The following is a 26,765-nucleotide window of genomic DNA, read 5'->3' as shown; positions in this document are numbered from 1 at the left end:
TTGATATCATGTCATTCCACGAAATTAATGAAAAATAATTCAATACTATTCCAGTAATTTTTGAAACCATCCTTGTACGTTATAAAGCTTGATATGTTTACATAATTATCAGATATGTAATAGAAATGCTTCGTTTTTGAACTACGTTTTTATACACACCTCAATTCGAAGAAAAAAATATGTTAAATAAAAATTCGTTTCTAGTCGCTTTAATATTGTTTGTGACATCAGTAAAAAATAACGAATATGGAAGCATGAAATATCAATAAAAATACTGAAACGGGTTGAATATACGTAAGTATTATTATACGTTTGAATTTCTGTTGTAGCCAACAGTATACAAACATTTTATAAAACTTTCAGATGTTGCGATAGCCGGGAATAAAGTACAGGCAATTTTGGGGCCGAGTTTAATTTAGCCCCTAATATTGTCCAGGGCGATAAATTGCCTGGACAAACAAAACAAACGCCTAGTCACGCGTGATGGGAAGATTGCGAGAAGAACACGCCACGGGCTTGTACTATGTGAGAAGTGCTAAGAGAGAAAATCTAAAAAGTAATCCTAGCTAGCTGAAAAGTGATCCTGTAATAGCAAAAAAATAACCCAAAATGGTGCCAAAATAGTTTTCAACAAATGAGCGAGAAAGAAACATGGTTTTGGTATATTTTACGAAAAAGGCACTTTAAAAATTATCCAAAATTGATATATGCATCATAATTTTAAAAACTGAAAAAAATGCATTGTTTTAAAATATGTAAATTAGTTTTTTTTTTATTTGGTCACATGTCACAACATTACGACTGAATATTTTCAAACGCAATTTGTTGATTCGTTATTCAATATACGATGCAAAAATACTATTATTATGTCGATATTGACAAATTGCAACGGAAGCAAATACAAATTTCATTACTAAAGCGTTGAATATTTAATTTTATAATTCCTGAACTGTGACTTTTCCAATGGAAAATCACAATTTTGGATTTAACCCCTATTAAAACACATGACTCATTAACCCCGAGACGGATGCTTTTTGTGGAAATATCCACATTTCAACTGTGGATAAATTTTTGGCGGGGTTTTTCAGCTTCATTATTCACAGTTTGAAAAATATCATTTACTAAAATGTTTTCATGAAATAATTATTCCTAGAGTTGATAATAGAAATAAAATACTGCATACTGAATACCGATATAATGCATCCAATTGCTTCTTATAGCAGGTAGTTTTGGTTACAAAAAAAATTGGTATGTGAATAATTGATTTGAATTTTATTTATTAACCGCAAATATTCAAATGAATGTTTTTTGACATAACTGTCTAGTCATCTTCTATAAAAGTCCACAGCATATACGTAGAAGAAAATAAAGTCAATAGCAATTGTACCAACGAGTATTAAACATGTTTAAATTTATTAAAATATGACGAAGTTTTAATGATTATTTTTTAATGTGAAGTTTTATTTTATTGAAAAACAGAAAACATAATAGAAAAATATCAAACCATAAAGTGATTGGTTTAAACATTATTTGAACGATAATATGAAATACGACGAAGTTATGATGATTTTGTTTAACAAAGTTTTATTTTACTGTAAGACAGGAAACTTTTTAACGAAATATTAAACTACAAAGCAAATGGTTTAAATAATATTTGTAAAATGTACATAATATAACATCTTAAGAAAATTGACCCAAAATGATGAGACAATATATTTAACTTGTAGGACTACCAAATTCTACAACGCAATTCAATAAATAAATACAAATTCTGGAATGTGACAGTTTTGGGAAACTAAAAGGATCTTTGCAAAATAATTTTAAGACATTTTTTCCTGGGAGAAAGAATTACACAGAAACACGAGAAAAATCACTTATGGACCCCAACACGGTCTTGTCAGCTAGGATCTGTCGTGAGACATTCGTGTCATATTCACATCCGAGTGTTTACTGCCATACAGGGGTGGGTGTGAGTAGGGTAGGTGGGCGAGTGGAGGGTGAGTGGAGTGGAAGGGCGAGTGGAACGTGAGTGCACAGGGCTGGCAGGCAAGGCACGTTCTGACCTACTCTGCCTGACCACATCTTGAAGCTACGAGACTGGCCAATTCGTGCTAGAAGCGAACTAGGATGCAATTGAATTCAAATTATAATAGGGCAAAAGTTACCCAATATTAACATAAAAGAGTCATCTATGACTCGACAACGTGATGTCATAGATAATATATTAAGTTTCAATATATTAAGTTCAAATCTATACACAAATACTGGCCTAGACTAGACTACCATAACCGTTTTTATGCATTCAACATCATCATCGAACATCGTACGAGTATATGTGTCACAATGTTTTGAAATAACTTATTGAGATACGTTGTTTTATAGCGATACGTACGAGTATTTATCACAATGTGACGGTGGATTGAACTAAAAAAAATCCATCATCCCTATTTTACACTCAGACTTAGACTTATACGACTTATATAATGGCATAGCCGTTAAGACTACGAGTAGGTATGTTAAGCTTCGCACAATGTAACGCACAAAGGAACCAATTTAAGGTATTTGAAGAAAAACACGTCAAGCATCAATCGACCATATCAAATGTGGTCGATTTAAGTATTACCCCAAAAATGCTCTATAAACTGGTACATTATCCACACAATCAACAATTGATCAATGAGAACATCAACATCATATCATCATATGACTCTTGAATAACAACCAAAAAATGAATTGATTAAAAAAGTATTGTTGAATGTGTCCTCGGTACGAGAAATCCAAGTGACCAGAGAGGACATAATCTTAATAAATTTTTACTGCAAATGTGCATATGATATTGTATAACGTTTTCAGGATATTGTTTGTAGTAATGATCCCTGTATTACCCATTAAAATTGTTATTAACATTTTTTTTCTCCAGTCATTGAAAGTAAATGCTTTTAATAGAATATGTGGAGCGCAATAAAAAATAACACTAATGTAACCACCGTTAATGTTTGCGGATGTAGAATTTGTAGTAGCAATAAAATAATATTGCGCGGGGCGATGAAGGGCTGCGCTAGGAGTACCCGAAAAACGACGATTTTGTGACCCATAAAAGTTAGATTATTTTTGCCCGGGGATGAGACAGTGCGTACCAACAACGAAGGTTGCTTATCCAAAATTTTCTATTTTCCATGTCTGTGAACAAAATTTTGGTCACTGCAAAAGGAAAAACTATATCGGTACCATATTTTGTACGTAAATTATAATTTCAACCATTAAAACTGATCGTACATATTTATTGAAAATAAAAAAAAATATACTAATAGGTGATTTATTTTTCGACACTCGGGTCAAAATACATTTTACAATAATCGCAAAATTCAAATTTATGTGATATATACGAGTAAAAAGGACATATTTTATTTATAATAGGAATGCAACGACGTGGAGCCGACTATAGTTGTTGACTTGAAGACGAACAGAAAAATGTGAGCAAAAGACGACGCCGTGTCGGAACTTTGCAGACTTCATCTGGTTATGACGAAGACCTCTGTAGTCATTTAAGATTTGATTGAAATATCATTTTCATTTAAATAAATTAACTGGTCAAATTATAAGCTAAAATATTTATAAGCAAAAAAAACATGCCTGCATTCTAAATAAATACCAAAGATCCTGATAACCAATATAAATTAACTTAAAACAGTAACGTTACGTAGTTGAATTTTTCCTTGCATTCACAATAATCGCACATATAGTATGGCCGAGGTCGTCAGGAACGTAGGTGCTATATTAGTGTGTTTTCACACTTATCGTTTTGTACATTCCTCGTATTCCTGAAACCTTTACACCGAGAACGATATCGCAGGTAAATGACAACATTTAGCAAGTCATCGGAAACCTATTTGAGTGCACATTCTAAAAAATAAAAGTTGTATCGAAAGATAACAATTATCACAATTAGTAACCAATAACTTATTTTATTTGTTGAAGGATTACGTTGAATGACGCCATTGATATGATAATTTAATTTCATAGTATTTTTGAAAAGATTATTTAAGTTAAATTTAAAATAAATAAAAATAACGATCTGGCCTCTAAATATTTTTTGAACAAGGCATTATTTACCCTACGTTTTTGGTAAAACACATCTACAATTAAAATTATTAAAAAAATATATAAAATAAACATGATGGAATAATTTTTGTACTTATCGATATATTTTTCCAGCATAAACTATAATTTGAATCTATCAGCGCTTTGAAAAGTGATTTCGAACAAAGCTTTAACTCATTTGCATTTTTATCACTTAAATTCGCTACCAAATAGACCAAAGCCGGATTTAACATTCAATTACAATACAACTGACAAAGCTGATTGAAATCTATTGTAAAATCAAAGAATTTATTTGAAATTGTTTAATTGTTGTATTAATTTAAAGATTAATTTTACTGTATTTTTATTTTTGTACGCCTCCGTGGTGTAAAGGTAAGTGTGTTTAACTACCGTACTGGAGGTCCCGTGTTGAATTCCCAGGGGAAGGATGAAAATAAATATTAGTGATTTTAGTGTGGTTGTCAATCATTGGTATAGTTGGTGAATGTTACACGTGCGTTAAGTGTAACACCTAAACCAGCATATGACGGTCGTATGCCCCAGATTTCCATATTTTTCTTCATCTGTAGTTTTAAATAAAACTCAATAAGTGGTATTAAACAAGTGTTTAATTTCTTTCATAGTCAACATTAAGTGAAGTTAAAGTACTCTTCTGTAAATCGACCCTCCAATCGACATGTTTAACAGTTTGTCTATCGCTCCTGGGAGAATTTATCCCGATATCCTAAAACCTCTTATAAAGTTTCTGAGAAGTACTTATCCGGCAAACGCAGCTTGTGTGATACGACATTTCCGGATTTTTATATTTATATTTCAGGCGTTATTTCCAGCACACGTGGCGCCTTCCGAGATATTCCGGAAGGCAAGCACGCAACATTCTGATGGCTTTTCTAAAGAAATTTGTCTGCAAAATTTCGGCACACGTGTGAAAGGCGTTAAACATTTTTTTCCAGATCAAATGCTTCGTAATTGTGACTTTTTTCAAATGTATTTTAACAGTATTCGTTTATGATTAATACACGTTAAATCTGACAAATTGCCATATTATTCTATATACAGTATCTATTTGACTGATCAGACTTTTTATTGTAATCAACATCACACTCACTCCACCAGTACAACATCACCTCCCTACTTGAATAATTAACACATGACACAACGATATTTTCAACGTTTTATTAAATAGGTATAGAAATTTGCAGTGTATGTTAGGATACATACGTATGGCATTCTATTCTCTCAGTGCAGTAGTAAAATATGCATGAATCATCAATCGAGATTCTATAACGATTTCTAAATTTAAGGATATATGTAACTGGTTAATTCGTCCATTCCATAATCATTATTATTCAACGGAGAACTGTTTATAAAAGGTAAAAATAAAACTTACGTATTTTTAGACTTTTCTTTCAATAACGAATATTTAATGACGTAAAAATATAGGCTAATTATTTTGAAAGCTCTGTCTTAAATACTTCAAAAATACGTTCAAAATATCTATTGAAAACTTTATCACCAAAGTTTCAGAGCTCTGCTAGGGCAAAAGTTCCATTTATATTCCTGAGATACTTTATTCCATCATGATCCACTCAGCCTCATAACAAAATCAACCGTTATTTGCCACATTCATAATCTGGTCCGATTTATAAAGCACCCTATGTCACCCTTCGTCTCCGTAGCAAGTTATCACGAAGTCGGCACGAAGTAAAACAACACACTCATCCTGCACAATCCTGAGAATGGATGTACGAAACTCTATCAAACTTGTTACTGGGAAGTATGCAACAGACAGGATGTGAGAGATGCGAATTTTAGAAGAAATATCAGAAAAGTTTGCCAGATAAAGGAAGGTGGATGCGACAGCAGTCCCCCAGAAAACTCGTTTCACAAATAAATGCGAACAGTATGATGAATATTTTATGCAGTGAAATGATAACATTTTCCTTCAGATTTACAAATGCACGCAATTTATGAAACGAATGTGAATGAGTTGTGTGAATAAACATGAACGAGAAGGGAAAGAAAAATATTTAAACACCATATTTTTGTGTGTTCAAGAGATATTTGTGTGTAAAGAAAAGCGTTATACTGTTGACAGCGTTAACTTTAATCGAATATTTCAGAACTCAACTTACTCGATCGGAATTTTCTTCTGTAAATATAACTCACCGCCCCTTTCCGGAGTAATTCGTCGAAAGTTTTTAGTGAAATCTCTTGAGACGTCAACAGTCACCGAGTTACACGTGAGATGAATCAGTAATGATACCTCGTGTCTCTGTGAGATATGACAAACTATTTCGCTGTTCCCGTTTGCGATACTTTTGTTGGGCGGATTCTCCATTTCCTTCAGGGAAAGGCGGAATTAAAAATGTATGCTCCGCTTCCTACTTTACGATGTAGCACCGGTGCGACAAGTTGGAGATTTGTTAAATTTTGAGTAATAACATGGTCTCCGGAGAATAATAAATTATTTGACGTCGAAGTTACCTTCGCGAAATGGCTTAACTTTCTCTATTCACAATACTGTAACGCAATTTGAATATGCTTATGTACATAACATCACGCCGATTCCTGGTAGGTGTAGGCAGAGACAATAGAACGCCACAGCACTCTGTACGTACATGCATCTTTTCTTACACACCCGCCGATTATTTCCACTCCTGACCTGACTACTTCTAAGTATTTAACAAACGTAAACATGCTAAGTTTTTCTCGGTTTTCCTTTTTACAAAAATACTTACTATTATTTTTTAAATAATATTTTTACAAAAATATTAATGATAATACCTTTCTTGGTTTGATAACTAAACATCATGATTTTTTACCATGTAACACTGTAAAAATTCCGCAAAAATTGAGAAGGACTTTTCATGGAAAATAGTTTGAAGAGACAATGAAACGATTATGCAAATACAATGTAAAGGTTCCGAGGTAATCCTTTCGAAAACGAGTTGTTTAAAGTTATTCAGGAAAAGTTTGAGGCGTGCGCTAAGTCGTAGATAAAAAGGGAACCTTTCCCGCCAATCCGGCCTTGGGAACAACGTCACGGACAGAATCGCCTTATGGCAGATTTTAGTTACGGGGAAAAAACGCGGCGCGGCCACACGAATACTTTCCCGTCAACTTCCCGGGCGACATAACAACGTTCGGCAAGACCCGCTTATACAAATATCTAGGAAAAGTTTAAACAAATCTCCATCCTCCCTTCATCGGATCATCGCGGTATTACTGAGCGCCGAGCGCGGCACATGGCGCAACTTTCAAAATTAGATACATCCCTGGAATAATAAGCGCGCCGTGTTCGGATTCCGAACAGGAAATTTGCTTATCTCCTTGTTTACCCGCAGAAATCCACACGCCAGTTTATCAATAAACGTAACCACCTATCTATGAACATTATAATTAACTCGAAGCTCTTGTTTCGATATCGGCAAACTTGAAATATACATATATTAAGACGTACCGCAGCGAAATAATGATAAGAAAAAATCACTTTAGTACCTACTCGTGTAATCTCGTTATTTTAAAAATTCATGTACTACCTTTAGGAAAAATCTTATTACGCTGGAAAAGCTTTCGTCGGAGTTTAAAACACATCTTGGTGTGACGGTAATATCGCTACAAATAATTTGCCTCACAAAAACACACGAAGTTATAGCTATAAATTACATTACCTCCGTCGGAAATTCTTGAAGGTTTTCTACAAAAATCTCGCTTCTTTCATTAATCTTATAAAAGCCCAAGCGTTTTTATCTGATTTGGCAGAGGAAGCTTTAAGGAAGCTAGCCATAGGGTGTAAGATCGCTCGGGGCATAAAATCTTAAGTCGGGAATAAAGTAGTGCATGAGTTTATTCCTTAAGTGGTCCTCAGGGAGCAATATGGCCCACTCCGTGTCAATTATAAACTAGATCTACCGAGATAAAGTGCGGCATAGACACCTATAAAAATACGGCCAATTTCTATCTACGTATGTTAAAACAATATGTACTTACATATAAATATTATAATATAATGGCGTTGAAAATGAACACTTTTCTGCAATTGGAATTTCATATTATTTAAAACATCAGATTAAAATAACGTAACATTAAATTCAGAATGATGTATAGACAATATTTTTAATATTCGTTATTTATTTATCCGTGACCTTTAATACCAAGGATTCTATTCGATTTTCTGATTAATCCAGCACAATAAATACATGTAATAATACTAGTTATAACTATAAATTAACTTCAACTTTTATTGACTGACACTTCAAAAAGTCTGTTTATTGTTTCTAGGATATTATAAATAAAAAAAAACGTTGATTTACCATATTATATCAAAAGCACATAGATCAAGGTTGACAGGCTCAAATGATATTTCTACATACATACAAATAAATACAACTTATTTATAAATATGTAGAAATATCATTTTCTGTTTGACGAAACGACGAAATATTACTACAATTTTTTTTAAAGCGAAATATTAGTTTTTTGTTATTTACATAATATTTCTTACAAATTTAAATTTAAATTCTGAATAATAACAATTTTCATAATTTACGTCAATATTCGAAAGAAGCAATATCTACTTATAATGCTTATTGTTTACGAATGTTCACCATCTTACGGCAAATAAGTTAATCTTTGGCATTTTAACATATTTTTTTGACGTAAGTAAATAGCAAAAAAAATACAAAAATCGTATTTAATTATCGAGAAAAAACATTAGATTTATTCTTCAATGATAAGCTTACGCAAATTTGGCACATGCGAGTTATACTGGTTATATGTTTTCACAATTTTAATAAAAAGGTGTGCGGGTAAGCTTGAGTACACAAGCGATTTTAACTTTTTTTGAAGTGAAATACAAATTTGTGTGTATATTATTTACAAAAATACTTCAATTCGTACTATTTCTCTGAGCCTAAGCGGCTCATTATTCGAAATAGGTATCAAATTATGGTAGAGTGGGTTCGAACCGAAAAACTCTTACTCAAGAGTCAATGACACTAACCACGGGGCCACAATCCGACACAATTTCACGCAATAGTCTTCGGAGACACGCAAGTACTTATACCATATTTTCCTTGCTAAGCCTGGCGATAAAAACCAACAGTTTCCGAGCCATTTACGTTCAAAAAACCTTCTGGAAAAATCCGTCAGATGCAATCTTCTTTCTTGCAATATATAAGTTGACTGCCCCTCTTCTGTGAACAGCCTTAAAGACTAAGAGCCTTATCTACACCAGACAATGTGTATGTATAAGGGTGTACAGGAATATGTACGATGGTGGCTTTCTTAAGCGTTCCGTCCCTATTAAAGCTTTATGCATTACACCTGTCCCAATGGGGTTGAAAGCTGGTAATAGAGATACCGCATGTTTCTAGCCATATCACATAGAAACTTGATATTTTAAATACCAAAATTCATAAGATTTAAATTAAATTTTTCATAATTTTTTTGACATCCCAAAATAGATGAAGAAGAATATGGAAGTCTAGGCATTTGCGGGGCTTACGACCGTCATAAGCTGGTTTAAGTAATCACTTTACGCACGTGTAACATTCACCAATTCTACCCATGATTGACAACCACACTACTCAAATTCTTAAAACTTCTATATGTATAGTATATTCGAAACGAAATACTTGAATTCCTAGAATTTCATTATAGACATATATGGTGAGATGAAAGAAGCTTTTTTTAAGAAGAAACTCTTTCATTTGTATGTAAGGTCCAAATCCTGGATTATATTCACAGACTCAAGAAACGCTAGAAAATATTAAATTTTTAAATTTTTTTAAGCTTATAATTAGACCAGTTATTTTTTTACAACATTTTGAGTGACTTATAACTCCTAATTGGAGATAATCCAGATTTGTGAACAAGTATTTTGACACACCAAAAATGGTGTGAATTAATTTTTCATATCTTAATACCTCGAATAAAAAAAATACGTGGCAGAATAAAAATTCTTGTATCTTCATAAAACCATGATTAATGAAGTCGTTGCTTGTTAAGTATGGCATTTATAAAAGATGGAAGATGAAAAACACCTGTCTTATTATTCGAGCCAAACAATAAAACTAAAAAAAAGATAGATACTAAGAAATATATGCTTTCATAGTCGAGTACTTATCAATCACGTCATTTACGCATAAGATTGTAAAGATGATTTTTTATCAATATTTTTATACTTGAATTTCTGCTTATTTTAATTATGTATACATTACGATATGCAAAGCCGACATAAAAAAAGATGATATTTACCTTTACATTCTTCTGGATTCTCGTCCGAATTATCGCCGCAGTCGTCTTCTCCCTCGCACACCCATGACAGAGGTATACACTTCCCGTTCGCACACTGAAACTGCCGCGATGAACATACCGTAGCTGGAAAAAGAACAACAAAAAATTAATATGTGTAAACATGTCAACTATGTTACCAGTTTTTTTGTTAATAGTATCAAAGTGTACAAGAGATTTATCTTAATAACAAAATATATTCTGTTAATGAGTACGTATGTACATACAAACATACATGAAAGAATTCTAAGGTCATAATTGTGTAAATAAAAAAATCTAAATAACTCACCGCCCCAACCGTGGGGCCATAAAATACCAGGTCAGATAGCGGGTAGTCCCACGTTTTGGGCGTAGTGATTATTTCAAAATGACAACTAATACTTCTACTACCATCACGCCGTGTCCACGCAGGGTAAGACAGAGAAGATGGAACGCCACACTCTTATGTCCTGACATACACTCCTAGCTGTCTTCACATCCATACATCAAGCCATACATGCCCTCCAATTACGCAGACTTTTGACACCACTAGATTTTAGGTTCTGAGCGTCTTTCTCGGCCGTTCTCATCCTGTTCTCTCGCTCACATTCACCACACATTCTTTCTTAGTCATTCTCTCGTTATCAATTCGCTCCATATGTCCATACCACCTAAAAAATTGACGATATTTATTGATTATGTGCTTAGCATATCGCTCACTCCTTTCAAGAACGTCATATATCAAAAATCGTCAATTTTCAGTTGAGCATGTTTTCGGAATGCCCAGAAAATGTACAATATCCCAGCAAAAGAGGCATATTTTTAACTTAATATTTACCAGCTACAGGGCAGAAAGTGTTGTTTTTGCATTTTGAAGAAAAGGTATTGTTAAATTATTTTTTTAAATAAACTAAATATTTTTCAAATGGAGAAAAAACCTTCAGGTTTCACCTTAAAAGATCTGTTGCACAGTAAAAACTTCTCAAAGTGGCTTGATATTTATTTTTAAAACATTGTATTTTTTTTACATTTTAAACATTTTAAACTTAAAAAAAACGTTCTCCTTAAAAAAGTTTTATTTATTTATGACGTTTGTGGCATAAAATATGTTTTAAAATTAAAAATTCGTATAAAAACTCATATCGCAGGGTACAACCTTTTCGTTAATATCCTACTACTCTAGGTTGAAACTTAGCGTGATGACATGGATTATACTAACTAACCATCACGCCGCTTTCCCGCATGGGTAGGCAGAGAGAATAGAACGCTTCACAATTCTGTCTTTGCAAACATTTTTCGCCCCTTCCATATTCACGCATCTCCCCATACATACCCGCCGATTATTTCGACTTCTAACCTCCTAACTGACATGGATTATAACATACAATTTCCACGAAAGTATTTTCTTCCTTTTAAAACGTCTGGAGCGTTTTCAGTTCCTTCAGGAAAAATATTTTTTCCAAAATTACATCGTAAAGTAGTTTGGAGATATTTATGAAGCACACTCATATCTACAAGAGCTGATATATTTACGACTGAACTTGAACAACTAAATTTGTGAAAAGTATTGGGGTTGGAGAACGCCCCTCCCCCACTCGACATAAATTACAGAGACAGAGAAAGCGTACTGCAAAAAAAACATTAATATACATGCGGGTTATTTTCTGTAGCATAAGAAGTTTGAGCACGCCTTTATTTTAAGGCACATTCGTCCTTTGAAGAATTTCTGTACTCGTATTCTTTGAAGAAAAATGTTTTCCATTTGGAAATATCACGTATTTTTAATTCCATGCGTTGTACATTGTAAACGGAAAGCTTTGAAGAGAGATTTTTTGCAGAGAATAACACATTAAAATACTAAATAATTAAGAATGATATCAACGTCAAATGATACTACTACATAATATATGAATGAATAAATAAATATTTAAATATTGGTTTGTTTAATATCTAAAGTAATTCACCAATTGATTTGAATTGTTTACAGTTAATTATTAGTTACTTAACATGTATTTTTCAAACAGATTTTTTGATCGCGACGGCAGTACCATCTATGGAACGTAGCAGCAGCACACACTATACAAACTATTGCTCATGGCAGTCAGTGTGCTTCTTGATAGATGCAGTCACAAAGTGCTTTCAATCTTTTCGATTGCATTGTTGTTTACATTGTTAATATTTTCAATACTTCACCATCATTGCGAAAATCAACGAATTTGAAATGTGTGGTTATAATTTTATTTCTTTTTCATTTGATTGGGCTAGGCTACAGTAAGGCGTCCCTGTTGTAGTTAGTTAAATAAAAAAATAAACAAAAAAATTATAAAACGTGTGAAAATGTACGAAAATTCACCAAGTAGGTATGTTCTATATTTTTTGTAGGTATGTAAACATACTACGGAATCATACATGAAGTCATTATAAAATTGTGACAACGAATAGCGATACAGGAAAACAATTAAGATTGACATTCAATAAAGATATTTCAAATATAATTAATGCTACAACTATCAATAATAACCATTCAATGAACACGTAAGGAAGAGTTAGGATATATGCCCTGAGGGACATTCTCGACGAGGCCATATTTTGATTCCGTGAGAATCAGTTGCAATATTTTGTGTTGTAAGGTGATGTGAAAATTTAAAATAAAATTAAATATTAGATGCGTCGTTTTTTTATGAAAAAAATAAATTCGAAATTTCATTATATCAACTATAAACCGCGATAAACATGCACAAAAGTAACATATGAGAACTTCAACAATTCAAAATTCTATCCGTTTGGGGAGTTTTATCCCACCATTAAGGATAAATGGTCAACATAGGGACATTAAAAAATATTTTAAACTGTAATGTACGATGAAATAATCACTTTTAAAAATATGAATACACATCAAAAGCAGCCTAAGTAGCAAAAGTACAAAAACATTTACTACAAAAAAAGATTTTTGCAAAAAAAAATACACAGAACTACCAAAAAGAAAAATTTAATTTCTGATTGGAGGAGATTTAATTCAAAATATTGAAATTTGGAGAGAAAAAAAAATAACAGCCTTGAATAACTTTTTGTTTGTTTTGTACTAACATTTATTAGTGGAATTGAATTTTACAAAATAAACGACTGTAACATACTTGTAGCTTTTTCGACTTCTTTATATATATGTTTGGTAAAAGTGGATAAATGTATATACATAACTGTTATTTTATAACAATCGATTTTCATTTGCTCATATTAATCTTCTATTAGACATTTAAACAAAAAATATTGTCTTTTTATGAAATATGTAATTTGCTTAAACTTTATCAACTAAACTTTGATTATTTATGTTTGAAAAAAATCTAGCATCAAATATGTATCCCTTAAAAATAATGAATCGGTCAATATGTACCAGAGTTTATTATTTATTTTAAATACGAACACATACGAGTACAAAACATGTTTACAGCATTTAGGCAATGTGGGGCATATATCGCCACTTCACCCTATTTCCCTACAAAGTACAATAATAAGTTTATGATAAGTCGGCTACAATAGAGTACTGAGTGTAGTAAGTTTCCAGTAGTTCTCGCGTCACATTCCACTAATAGAAGCAATTTCAATTGTGCTACCGACTTCTGGAATACAATGGGTTTAACCGCCCTATTTAATTGTCCTTTTGTGTTCCGTTTGATACTTGTATCGGACATATTGACGACGAATGGTGTTTTGTTGGCCCTACCGTTTTTGTTACATTCGCTGATCACATTTCTCTACTTTGGGGCATATAAATTATATAATAAATCTTGTATTTCATTATATTGTTCTTAATATTTATCACAACACGATTTACGATTGCATTGAATTTATTTACTAATTTAATAAATATTTTTCTCAATAATGTACTAACTAAAAATACTGTATATGTTTTTAAATCGAGAATTAACTTTTAAAAAGTCTCACTTGTAACATTATATAAGAACCCAAATTTATTGACTAATTTGAACATTATATAATATGATTTACATATTTGTGTATGCATGTGTTTTAAGATAATTCGTCTGTGGTTAAGAGGATACTTAACCTAATTCTCCAATAATGATCGCGAAGTAATTATAAAATTAAATTATGCCTTCCCACTACGCGAGTTCAAGAAAACCCGAACAAATCGATCAAATTGTGCCTGAAGCCTCTGTAATCCAATTTGAAGAATATCATTAGCTTAGCAGACTAAAGGAGAGGCAACAATATCCACCCTTAATATTACACGGATGGTAAATTTCTTAACTTTGTAATTCTAGGCTATTATATCGTGAACCTTTCATAGGCTTGCTGGCTCTTGAAATCGTCCCATTGCGAAGGCAAACGAAATTCATATATTTAAGAACGAACCGTTATGGGGTAAGAAATTAAATATTATTTTTTTAATACAAATATCATCACAGGCTTTAGCAACTACGTGTAGGTACATAAAAAATGTCAATTAACTGGTTGAATAAAACTCACAAAATATTGTAATAAAATCAGTTTATATTATCTTTTTATAACTTAATTACAATGTAGACGATTTTCGAAGCAAACAGCTTCTTTTCAAAAATAATTGATGCTTAAATCTATTTACTTAAAAGATATTCAAATACTAGGTGGTTACCAAAGCTCGGATAGAAATCTCAAGTGGTCATTATTTTTTGTTCGTAGGCTGTTACAGACGAAGGAACCAGGGATGGTCAATAATTGAAAACATTTTTAGTAATGGATTTTTATTAAAACCTTGGTTATTTATTAATTGCTCTTAAAATTGCTGAAGCAAAAACCTAAACCTATCTGCGGAAGCTAAACTGGCAGTGCACAACGGAGTCCTGGTTCCAACTCTAATGTATGGAAGTGAAACATGGAGTTGGCAAAAGAAGGATGAAAGTAGACTGAATGCAGTCGATCTTTCAGAAGAATGTGCGACAAAACAATGTATGATAGATGTTCGAATAGTGAAATAAGGAAGAAACGCATAGCTGAGATAAGCATTATCGATTAAATTAAGAAAGGTGTGTTGAGATGGTTTGGACATGTAGAACGAGTGAGTGAGGAAAGAACGGAAAACAAATCACGAGGCGAATGTAATTGGAAAACGGAGCAGAGGAAGACCGAGAAAAACATGGCACGATCAGGTATGCCAAATACTTGAAAGTGGTCAGGTTAGGAGACGTAACAATCGGCGGGTATTTATGTGGAGATGCATGAACGTGGAAGAGGCGAAGAATGTTTGCAAAGACAGAGTGGTGTGGCGTACTATTATCTCTGCCTACCCCTGTGTAGATGCGTCGTGATGGTTGGTTAGTTAGTTAAAATTGCTGTAAATTCCTACCTAAACCCTGCTTACCATCAAATGTTTGACTTTTTTATTTATAACAAATTTATCTATTTTCAGGATTAAAAATAGACTGCCCTTGAAGAAAGTACTAACTTCATTATTTCGAGAAATAAAAATACTTTGTGTTTTGATCCACTAACATTTTTATTAACCAACTAGTTTCGGCAACAACCTGTTGCCCTCTTCAGGGTTTAATTTATGACTGAAACTTAAACCCCAAAGAGGGCAACAGGTTGTTGCCGAAACTAGTTGGTCAATAAAAATGTGAGTGGATCAAAACACAAAGTATTTTTATTTCTCGAAATAATATATCAAAATGATCCACAAAGTTAATGCTTTCAATATTCAAAACATTACTAACTTCAATTATAAATTTAGTATACTTCAATTTACACAAATTGAAAATAACAATACATTATTAAAACATAATTTAAAATATTCGAAACGTAGTCTAGAGGCAAGTCTATAAAAACAAATATAGCATAAAACCTGAATTGAAATGTGGTTAACCTAGCACAATAAGTATTGATGAGCTAGCCATAATGGGTTCGTTGTCTTTGAAATACAATTTCCTTTGTTCATCTAAGCAATGGTTTATACTTCAAAAGAGTTCCACAGAGAAATCATTATTATTAAGACGTCCTGAGCACTTTGAGAAGCGGTTACAAAAACACGACTCTTAAAGCAAATTAACAATACAAGATATTATTATTATTCAATAATGATCGTACGTAATAATTTTGTAGCTTTTCTTACGAGAATCACTCGTAATTAATCATTCATTTACATTATGTGTCAACCACAAGTACCTGTTTGTTTCCAAAATCCAATGATCATTAATAATATTTGCTTGTAAAGTAGTCATTGAGAAAACATACATACTTAATAACGGATTTCTTTGAAGATACATCATAAAAATTACGAGAATAGAGTAACCATTGAACTTGATATTTAGAAGAAGAAAAAAAAAACAGTAAGAAATTCTTCCTCCACCTCTGTAGTGTAATAGTCAGCACGCTCGGCTACCGTACCGGAGGTCTCGGGCTCGATTTCGAGGAGGGTCAAATAAACAGAAGTATTTTTTTCACTCTTATATTTATTCAATAATACTCTGAACTGGTACCTGAAGTGAAGAGCTGATCACCTTTCCTACATATGTTAATGATCAAGATAACACTGCGTCAATACGATGCAGTACCCCATACACAATTGTGTGCAGATAAGAGTAAGAAGAAGATGAAAAAATACTTATTTAATATAATTCAAATGCCTAATTCATTTATTTTCAACACATGGCAAATGCGGCTGTACTTGATAAAGGGCATTTTTTGGCCAATTTTTTCATACAATTCTGGGTGTCTTTCAAGACATCAGTAAAATCAAGTGAATTGATCGAAGAATTGCATAAGTAAATAGAAAATATTAGTGAATTCTTTACAAAAAAATTGTTTTTTATTTTTATTATTCTAACATTTTAAGATTGTAAACATCAGTAAAAACAAGCTAGTATATCAGTAAAAGCAAGTTATTTCTTGTAGGTCCATAGGAAATATTTGAGAAATGTCATTTCATATCTTCAATTAATCAATGATATTTTACAAAAATTGGTGGTAGTTGAGGATCGTATATGGCACATTACTTTGATTCTTGGACCAACTGAATCGTGTACGAGGCAAAAGCTTATTATTTTTAACATCTCATCAAAGATGAAGAAGAATATGGAAGTGTGGGCATTTACGGGGCTGACGACCGTCATAGGCTGGTTTAAGTAATCACTTTACACACGTGTAACATTCACCAATTCTACCCATTATTGACAACCACACTACTCAAATTCTTGGAATTTCTATATATATGAACCAATTTAGAAACCTTGTTCTTGAATCACTAGAACTTCACTAGAGACATCTATTAGTGAGATGTAAAGAAGCTTTTTACTAAGCAGAAACTCTTATTTTATCTCTTAAAAACAATATGAAAATAACTCCTGTAATTGGAGATAATCCAGATTTTGTGAAAAAGTATTTTGACACACTCAAAATGTTGTAGGGAAAAGCTTTATATAAACGATTCGTAAGTGGATGAATAGTTTCCTAATATCGGTGTCCGACGACTTACTGATCAATTTCGATCTTCTATCATCTCCTTGATTTACAGCAAAGATGTACTCTTCAGTGCCTACTCACATTCGTTTGGTGTGTTGGTGTTCCTACATAATTTAAAGATTATGTTGCACATAGTGCGAAGGATGCACGATTATATGTGCTACAAACTCACGAAGCCAAGAGAAGTTGCACGAATCGACGACTAACTTTTAAAGCAAATTTGGATAACTTGGCAAAGCTTTTGAAACTTAAGTCTGATGACGATAATTATACAGAATAATACATAGAGATTATAAACGTTAATAAAATGTATTAATTTCAAAAAAATACTAAAACAAATGATTCTTCAGTAATTTTAATGTGCAACGGTTAAATTTTCATGCGCATACAATTGAAATTTGTTTTTAACCTGAAATATGTACACAATAAAAAGCTTTTAAAACAAGTATACAGTAATGTTACAACGTCTAAAACCTTCCCCTATTAGTAAATATGTAAATAAATAATAATAACAGTTCTTACCCTCTCTTCAAAGTCATAAGGATACAACTCTAAAATGTAGGTTTTGCTTTACATACGGTGCGTATAAATGATCCGAAATGCATCAAAACACGATTCAAAATGGATTTTAAAATAAATTTGTAATTACCAAGTAAAGTAAAACTTGAATTCAAAATGAATACATATTACCACAAAGTGACTGCCGAATCAATTAAAAGAAAAAAGTTTTTAAACCTTTATTTAATTAGAAAAAGTAAAATGTTTAATTTGTTTATTTATGTACATTATTTATATTATTTTTCATATTTATAAATAATGCATCTGTATATTAACGAGTATATAGCTACGAAGCAAAATCATCAACAAATAACCATATTATACGTATGATATACGTACGATATATGTATATATATATATATATATATATATATATATATATATATATATATATATATATATATATATATATATATATTTTTATATATATATATATATATATATATATATATATATATATATATATAACGTGGTAATATTTTCCTTTTGAAAATTAAGTGTAAATAATATGTAAAGTGGGTGTATAATAATAAAATAAACAATGTGTTGCTTTGTAATTAAAGAAACGACAATAAAAGTTTATTCTTAATTAATCTTTATAATAATTTTTATATCTATATGATTCTGACAGTTAATAATATTATCGGAAGTCTTTTGTTTTCTTCTGAGTGACGCATGCGACATCTGTTGGTAGAACTGTTTTATGTAGGTACTATTTGTAGGTACTTAATAAAATGTATAGGTAGGTACCTAGTTATTTTATTACATCTCCCCCCTTGGGGATGAAAATTCATAGTAAAATTTTCACTCGTCCTCCGGATCATCTTCTTGTAGTGAAGGGACTGGTATAAGTTTAGTGATATGATAAAGGTTTGATTTTATTTTTTTGTGACCTGTATCAATTCTGTATATTGAGTTAGAAATTTTTTCAATAATTTTATAAGGTCCAATTTTTAGTTCATCCAATTTTTTTCTGTTTAGCTTGTTTCCATTTTCCACATACACCATGTCTCCTACGTTGAATTCGCAGCCTATTCTATTTTTGTCAAATAATGTTTTATTGTAATTATGTGATTTTATTGTATTTTCAAGCGCTATTTTCCTGTCTCTAATCCAGTCATTATTAGATTTTCCTTGTTTTAATTCGTTGGGTAAAATATTTACATCTGTACCATATAAAAGATAACTTGGGGAAAAGTCAGTGACTGAGTGATTAGTATTATTATATTTATTAACACATTCTTGAGCTATTGTGGTCCATGCTCTTCTTTTCCCTTTTTCATTTATTTTGCATCTGATTTTGTTCACCAATGTTTGATTCAGCCTTTCATTTAGGCCATTTGAGAATGGTGCATTTACTGCAGTGAAGATTATTGGGATCTGCTTGTCATTTAAGAATTCCTTGAATTCTTTCGAGTTTATTCCTGGGTATTGGTCGGTGAGAAGCATACCAATATCCTCGGTTTCTGTTATTTTCATGACTAGTTTTATAAAATCATTTGCATTCTGAGTTTTCGAGGTTAAAATAAATGCGTATCTTGTAAAGTGATCCACTAAGAGATGTAGATATTTTTTTGTTGATCTTGAACCTCCTAAACCTCCAATTGTGTCTAAAGATATTATTTCAAAAGGCTTTGTGGCCGGGCCTAGATGAGACATAAATCCAAATTTCTTTTGTCCTCTTGATTTATTTTTAATACAAATTTCACAATTTCTACAAATTGTTTTTATGTTTTTCGTCAAATTTTTGGCTGTGTAATGTGGACTAATAGTCTTTTGCATTTGTCCAATTCCAATATGGCATAGGTTTTCATGTATGTCTTTTATGATTTCGATGCTAAACGGTTCTGAAAGAATTATTTTTTCTTTTTTCTTGACCTTTTTAAAATAGACATTGTTTTTTTCAATCCATTTGTTTTTTTTCTGTTGAATTCTTTCATTTTTATTCTGATCTCTTAAAATATCTTCTAATTTAACCAAATTTACAACTTTTAATTGTTCATCTGCATTTTTATTCAATTCTAAAACTGGATTCCGGCTTAGACAATCTACTTTTAAATTCTTCTTTCCTGGAGTATATTTTATTTTATCTTTCGTAGAAGTTTTTTCTACTTTATTTTTATTTTTCAAGCACTGTTTCTGTGTTATTTGTATGTCTTCATTTTTATTCTGATCTTTTAAAATATCTTCTAATTTAACCAAATTTACAACTTTTAATTGTTCATCTGCATTTTCATTCGATTTTAATACTGGATTCCTGCTTAGACAATCTACTTCTAAATTCTTCTTTCCTGGAGAATATTTTATTTTATCTTTCGTAGAAGTTTTTTCTACTTTATTTTTATTTTCATTTTTCAAGCACTGTTTCTGTGTTATTTGTATGTCTTCATTTTTATTCTCATCTTTTAAATTATCTTCTAATTTAACCAAATTTACAACTTTTAATTGTTCATTTGCATTTCCCTTCGATTCTAATACTGGATTCCCGGTCATACAATCTGCTTCGAAATTCTTCTTTTCTGGAGTATATTTTATTTTATATTTTGTAGAATTTTTTTCCACATTATTTTTATTTTCATTCTTCAAGCACTGTTTCTGTGTAATTTGTAAATCTTCATTCTTATTATTAATCTTATCATCCTCCTTTGTTTTAAACCAGCACGTTGCTTCAGAGTGATATCGAGTTCCCTTATTTAAATTTTCACAAATCTTACATGGACTTTTATCTTTAATTTTATCACTAGTTCTTAGATTTCCACGTCTTCTTTGATTATCTTCTAATCGTTTTCTTTGATCATCTTCTAATTTTTCTCTCTCACTCCGAACATATTGTAGTAATTGTTTTAATACATCTAATGTTGCATCATCCATTTCCAATTAACAAAATTGTCGTTTTATAACGTGGTAATATTTTCCTTTTGAAAATTAAGTGTAAATAATATGTAAAGTGGGTGTATAATAATAAAATAAACAATGTGTTGCTTTGTAATTAAAGAAACGACAATAAAAGTTTATTCTTAATTAATCTTTATAATAATTTTTATATCTATATGATTCTGACAGTTAATAATATTATCGGAAGTCTTTTGTTTTCTTCTGAGTGACGCATGCGACATCTGTTGGTAGAACTGTTTTATGTAGGTACTATTTGTAGGTACTTAATAAAATGTATAGGTAGGTACCTAGTTATTTTATTACATATATATATATATATATATATATATATACATAGATATATATTTATGTTTATATAAATATAAATATATATTACTAAAGTGCTCCATGCGTGAGCTCTCCCAAAAGATATATCCCCATAAGTATCGTGAGAGTGGTAGGTTCATTATACTCAATAAAGCTCCTAGTGGGTTTGAATAGGGGATGGAAGTGCTGGATATTGGCTCTTAAAAGGGTTCAATTATATAGAAACTCGTGCGTGGACCGCTCTATGCTGTCGGGAGAATATTAAGTGCTGAAGAGTAAACATATTTACTAGGAGTCAAACTATGATGGAAAATATTGCTTGTGACTTTAATAGTGACATGCATATAATTCGGCGTTCGCGTAGTGATACTACTAGTTTATCAAAGATAAGATTCAGAAAAAAAAAATTAAAAAAATAAAAACCCTTATCCGCACCCCAATGGTGCATAGGGTACAGCTTTCTATAAACGCAGTGTTATCTTGATCGTTTACACATGAAGGAAAGGTGATCAGCCATCCGCTTCAGGTACCATTCCAGGGTAGTATCGAATAAATATTGTAGTGAAAAAATCACTTATATTTATTTGACCCCCCTGGGAATCGAACCCGGGACCTCCAGAATGGTAGCCGAGCGTGCTGACCATTACACTACGGAGGCGGACAGAAAAAAATACACTTTATTAATATAAATTTTTAAAAAATTAAATAAGAAAAACTACAGTCCAACCCCCTATAAGATAGGTACCGTATTATCAGAGGGAATGTTATAAGTGGTCAATTTTAAATTGTATTTTTAAATTTTAACCAGCGGAAAAAAATCAAATGAGTCATTTAAAATTAAATACAAATTAAAAGCATTAACCCCCTGCAACGTTCCCATTGATAAACGCGGTACCTCCTATCTCAACGTAATAGGGAGGTTTACTGTATTTATAATTTTAAAATAAATCGCAGTAGGTTTATGAAAATAAACTTTTATTTTATTTTTTTAACTTTACATATTCATCTAAAAATGAGAATATACTATATACAAGGTACATTTTGCCATACAAGTCAACGACTGGGAAATACGTAGTAAAATTGTCGCGCATATTTCCATAAGAGCATTGTAAACGAAAACGTGTTTCAGAAAAATGCATAAAACGAAAAATACATACGTCAAGGTTGGAATTCCTAATATATTTATATGTGTCACGACAGAATAACTGGAAGAGGAATTTCATTTCGCCTGAAACCGTTCAAAATGCGATGAACACACGTCACAACATGATAACCATGGGGACATCTCACGAAAATTTTTAATCTTAATGTTAGATGGACAAAGGGGTGGAGCTGTTACATCTAAGCGTATAAAGCTCTAACACATATGTAACGTAAATTTAATTTTCTGAAGGTAATTTTAAATTAAATTTTAATCTTAATGTTAGATGGACAAAGGGGTGGAGCTGTTACATCTAAGCGTATAAAGCTCTAACACATATGTAACGTAAATTTAATTTTCTGAAGGTAAAGTGTAATATTTTCTATTGCAATATTTATGAGCTAAGAAGGTTTACTCGTATTTACAAATTCCTTTCATCGTTCTGACTATATACATTTTATATATGAAATGATTACAAATAGAACATGTACTAATAAAAAATGTTCATTTGATTATATTTTTGAGATGAAAAGAAGCTTTTTATTGAGCAGAAACACATTTATTAGTATGTGAGGTCCGGATCCTAGATTATAATCACATACATGAGAAACCCCAGAAAATATCATTTTCATTTATGCCCAGACTTCCATTTTCTTCTTCATCTTTGATGAGATGTTAAAAAATAATATGGAAAACAACTCCTATAATTGCAGATAATCCAGGTTTGTAAACAAGTATTACGACACACTCCAAAAGTTGGAATTATATTTATATTGAATTTTAAATTATCTGCCATTGAAATTAATTAAAGTTGAATTTGCCTTACGTGCCTTACGCCATCTGGAGAGTTATAAAAAGTCAAATCAGTAGTTTTGAAACCCTAAGATATGTTATTCAAATATATTGTATTTAAAACAAAAATCATTTAAGGTATTATGTATATTAAAAAGATTAATAAAGAGAATGGCTAGAACGCCATTGTGTTTTCTTTACATTTCACATTTAATTGAAGAAATGAAGTCGGTAGCCTAAATCTACGATAGCAATAAAACACGTCAATCATAATATTTAAAGGGCCATAAATATTATTCGTATCTGTCAACACATATCAACTGCAGGCGCATCGTCAATGTGCTTCTCGTACCGCATGTACTCGTTTGTACGTCGGTGTCATTTATATCAATTAATGACTTTGCATGAAAATCATGTCTTTATGAACTAAATTAGTATTCATTTGCATTGATTAATCGAAAACATGATTGATGTCAGGATCTCTAATTAACTATGAAGGATCCTATGGTATAATTTGCATACGATAATTACAGAACTGTGTTTTGATACGCAGAGGGTGAGTAATTATATTGATTTTAATTATAGGAAGCACACACATTTATATGTATAAATTATATATATATATACATATATATATATATATATATATATATATATATATATATATATATATATATATATATATATATATATATATATATATATATATATATATATATATATATATATATATATATATATATATATATATATATATATATATATATATATATATATATATATATATATATATATATATATATATATATATATATATATATATATATATATATATATATATATATATATAATAAATGTAAATTAAGTATTAAATATAAATATATTATAAATTAAGCATTCTCGAAAAGATTAACTATTAGATGCTTTCGTAAAATTTTTAAGAACTCTCGACAAGAGGCTACTAATAGTACCCGAAAAAATCAAATGAATTTCGTACCGAGGGTAAACGTATATATTATATTATAAAATATTTTAAAATAGAAACAGTCGATTGTATGGACATTAATACAAGAAGAACAATCAAATCTATGTCATAAAAATTAAGAACGAATCAATTTAAAGTACTTAAATCAATTAAAAAAACAAAATTGTAGCATTTCACATGTGGGAGGTACACAGATGTTGTCTGAATCACAAGGCCATTTACTAAACATGATGTGTTTCATCTTAAAACGATTGTCTCATATTTATCGTTGGCGTGTCCCATATTACGAGAATCGCTAAAATAGTCCACGAGTAATATTTACTCTACATTTCGCATGAATGAATGATGTCACTATTAGGTCGGTTTATTCATAAACATATTTGGATTTTTCCGCGAAAAGATGTCAAAATTTTATTGGAAAATAAACACTTTTACACTCTAAGCCAGCGATACATGTTAGAATCGTATAGTAGAACGCTTGAGGTACATACTTGTATGCATATATGAAAAATTTGCAAACTGCATTTTGACAAAATATATTATTTCTAGACTTCAAAGCCAAGCATATTTTCATCAAAAAGTTGACTTTTTCAAAAATCTGTTAAGAGAAAATTAAAAATCCAAAAATCTCGTTTTGTTTTAAGGGTTGTTGTTTAAATATAAACTAAAGAATGTATTAAAAATAAGTTTCTAGCGTTATTTAAACCTGAAAAGTATGTGTATAGTATTAAAACCGTTGTAAATTTTGCGTTAAAAAATTGTTTTATTTTATTTGTTAAATATTATAACATATTATGACTTCAACTAATATTAAGTTTACCCATGCAAAATATCGTACTTAGAAAAACAGAAGAACCTAAGAAAATCAGTTTGAAAGTAGTATAACCGATTTATCTGCAGACTTTAGAGTTAAATGGCTTGGAAGTTTGCGTTATTAGACTAGTTAAAGCACTTGTTAATTACGGAACGTGAAGAGATAAACGAATCCTAGTCGAGAAGAAAACATAGATTGAAATAATGAATCTCGCGAGTGGGATCGGTGAAAATATTTGAAAAAAAGTACGCCTATCACTAAATAAAATAATTTTTTGTCAGTCATTTAAGAAAAAACAATGAAAACAGCGTTATACCAGTTCAACGGTAAATTTGAACTTGACAATATCTTTGTGTGTTTCAATCGTTGAATGCAAATCGACCTCGTGTAGGTATTATCGTAAGCCACAAAATGTTATTTTACAGAAAGGGGCTGTTATCAAGATTTTTTTAAATGATATCTCATCAGAGATAAGAGCTTTTTATAAAAGAAATATCTGTCTGGGTCTGTTTACATAGCTAACTTATCTGGTTTATGTGATCAATTTTTAATTAAGTAACATTCACCACTGTCTCCATGACTCAAAAGCCATTTCATATGCGTATATAAATGGTTTATGGTTCTATGTATGGGAAAGTCTTCCGTAAATCAATGTATTTTATTTAAATTAAATTAATCAATTCGTTTGATCAAAATCTCACACAGCTTTGAAATTTCGATAAAAAAAAATTATTGATTTGTCGTTTAATTTGTGGAACAAATAATCTGTGTTTGCAACTCATGAACAAGGTTTCTAAATTGGTTCATATATATAGAACTTCCAAGAATTTGAGTGGTGTGGTTGTCCATAGTGGGTAGAATTGGTGAATGTCACACGTGTGTAAAGTGATCGCTCAAACCAGCCTATGACGGTCGTAAGCCCCGTAAATGCCCAGACTTCCATATTCTTCTTCATCTTTGATGAGATATCAAAAAATAATCTGTGTTTGATTTAAAATTAATACATTAATTCCGATACAACGTTGCATTCGAATAAGCACGCTTATGGATATACCTGTGACAGGTATTTTTGAAGATAGAAATGTGTGCTTTTTCTTTTCTTACATTCCCATTTTATCAGACTGAGCCAAAGCAAAGCGCGGCCGCGTACAGCTGGTTAACAATGATGAAAATATAAATATTATTTATGTACACCAAAAAAGGAGTGCTTTCTCTTTTCTTTCTTTCTTGTTTAACCAACTAATTTAACAAATGTTTTTTTAATGATTTTTTTCTACGTAAACAATGATGAAAATAAAGATTTAATTTTTGTACATTACACTATCAGTAAGATTTCCGTAAATGGCAAGTTTTCTTAGCGATGATAAAATGTAAGTTTTACAAAGAAAATAATTTTTAAAGTCGTTTTCACCCAAAAAAAATCTTATCTATCTTTCACAATGAGA

The 26,765-nt window shown here is 31.0% G+C and overlaps 1 long non-coding RNA gene across 1 annotated transcript in view; it reads right to left on the bottom strand.

Moving 5' to 3' along the window:
• Positions 1 to 8,882: 8,882 nt before the first annotated feature.
• The window catches only part of LOC148301598 (uncharacterized), a 50,739-nt gene continuing 32,856 nt past the window's right edge, over positions 8,883 to 26,765 (bottom strand). The window contains exon 2 of the long non-coding RNA XR_015838776.1: positions 8,883 to 10,485. This is a non-coding gene — a long non-coding RNA (uncharacterized LOC148301598). The remainder of the gene's footprint in view (positions 10,486 to 26,765) is intronic.

Source organism: Brachycentrus maculatus, unplaced genomic scaffold (assembly GCF_059751285.1).
Source record: "Brachycentrus maculatus isolate JH-2025_06_01 unplaced genomic scaffold, ASM5975128v1 h1tg000537l, whole genome shotgun sequence".
In the NCBI taxonomy this organism is placed as follows: domain Eukaryota; kingdom Metazoa; phylum Arthropoda; class Insecta; order Trichoptera; family Brachycentridae; genus Brachycentrus; species Brachycentrus maculatus.
The sequence above is the reverse complement of the archived record's forward strand: the minus strand, read 5'-3'. Positions and strand labels throughout refer to the sequence as shown.